Source organism: Carassius carassius, chromosome 4 (genome assembly GCF_963082965.1).
Source record: "Carassius carassius chromosome 4, fCarCar2.1, whole genome shotgun sequence".
Taxonomy (NCBI): domain Eukaryota; kingdom Metazoa; phylum Chordata; class Actinopteri; order Cypriniformes; family Cyprinidae; genus Carassius; species Carassius carassius.
This window is the reverse complement of record NC_081758.1, coordinates 26,273,389-26,275,415: the sequence shown is the minus strand read 5'-3', so window position 1 is coordinate 26,275,415 and position 2,027 is coordinate 26,273,389. Positions and strand designations below refer to the sequence as shown.

General features: G+C 32.0%; 1 long non-coding RNA gene across 1 annotated transcript; it reads left to right on the top strand.

The window, feature by feature from the left end:
• Nucleotides 1-365: 365 nt before the first annotated feature.
• LOC132130672 (uncharacterized) lies at nt 366-1,222 on the top strand. Its single transcript, XR_009428756.1, has 3 exons — nt 366-498; nt 678-742; nt 1,059-1,222. It is a non-coding gene; the product is annotated as an uncharacterized LOC132130672 (long non-coding RNA).
• The last annotated feature ends 805 nt before the right edge of the window (nt 1,223-2,027 follow it).

Genomic DNA, 2,027 nt, shown 5'->3' with positions numbered 1-2,027 from the left:
TACCTTATAGTGTACATATTTACATAAAAGGAACAAAACTGTATGTTTTATAAAGATACTGCACCAGTGGCTGCTTTTGTACCATTTTGAAATTGGACGATGCAACATAAATAGATTGCTTTTAAATAAATGTAGGTCATGTCCTTTTTCAAATAGACTTTGCACAGAAAACAAAGTGCTGTTCTGAAATGGATTACAAAGACATTAAAACTTAAAGCAAAAAAGGCAAATGGAGATCAGGGATTCTGTGACAGCAAACCTTCTGAATTAAGTGTGTACAGTAAATATAAATGTAGCACAGTAAATACAATTAAAAAACAACTCCTTAATAGTCATTAATTAGCATTTATTCATCAGTCGTCCCCTCAGAAAGCCCCTCTGGACCAGGCCGTGACTGCTGGCAGTGCTGGCTGATGATGCTAACAGCATATCCCACATTTTCTCTACTCTCCGCGATTTTGGCTTTTGTTTGTGGCTACAAATGTTGCCACAACGCAGGTGAGATTAATTTTTTTTTTTACATTTATGTTTAAGTTTTAAATTACACAGTCATCTTAAGTTACAGTCAGCTAGATTATATATAATACAGTTTATGCTTCCTGTAGATCTATGTTTAAAGGAGTCATTTTTGTAAATAACTGTCATAAGAGATAAGCCACTGATTCTGCCATTCACAGTAATGAAGGAGTCTGAAGGTCATCAAAGCAGTTCTGAGATGCAAAGAAAGTTGAGCCAAGAACAGGTAAACTCAGCATACCACACATATGCATATGCAAATTGGTTTACAGTAGTCAGTATTTCATCTATATGTTGATGTATATATCTATATACATTTGCATTTATTTATCAACACAGCAGAGTCTGCAAACTCAAAACAAAAACTAACAAAAAATGTGTTAGTCTTTATTTCATGCTAAAAGTTGAAAAGACAATAACAGGGAAGAAATTAATATGGTAATTTTCATATAGACAATATTCATGTGGTAATACTATGCAAAGTCAAAATAGTTTTACAATCGCAAAATTATTATCCACTTCATAATAAAATATTTCCACAGGAAGTCCATACAGAAGTTTGCTATGCATCACTGAACATCCCCAAACGAGGAAGCAAACGGACAAAGAGCAACCGATTGCAATGCTCTGACTTCAGTGTATACAATGGTATAAAAATACACACTTAGGTAAAAGATAATGTGCTGTCAGCTGCTCATATACCAAAGTTAATCCAAGCTTTTGTCAAGCAGGCTTTTTATTTCTTAAATAATGGTATTGATAAAAACTTTTTTTTTCATCATTATTATTATTATTACAATATAAATAATGATAATAATAATAATTTTAAAATATTACTTCATTTATACACAAGTGTTTTGTTTTGCAATCATCCAAAGATTATTCATTTTTTTTATATTTGTTTTTAGACCAATATTAACAATAGTTTTAAAGTTAAGATGGACCTCCAATTATTTCACAATTATAAAATATTAAGTGGTAGAATGAGCACTGGATAAACAAATAAATTAATTTTCATAAGAGCAGTTTAAATTCCTCCCATGACAATAGCTATACCACATTAGGCAGTGTTTGTGTATTCAAGCAAACAAGTTCACCAGAACCAGCATTACTCAGAAAAAAAAAGGATTCTTCTGTGCATTACACAGAAAGTGAAGTGGAAAATATTTGACATCTTTGTTTTGCAAATGGAACAGTTGTGACATTCAGATCACATTTCACTGACCCCATTTCAGCTGCTGACTTCCTTCGTCTTACTGTACATCTTACAGCTTCAGATGTTACTGATAAAGCAGACTAAAAAATTGCATTGCCTGAATGCACTGTAAGTGGCTTTGGATGAAAGCATCTGCCAAATGCATGAATGTAAAATGTAAATGTTTCCATTAAAGTTCTATATTAACATACCGTAAATATAAAGACCCATTCATGTTATTAATATTAATCACATTAGTGAGATGATAAACGTAGATAGTGACCAAATAAAGGTCATCTGTATGAGCTAAACCAGA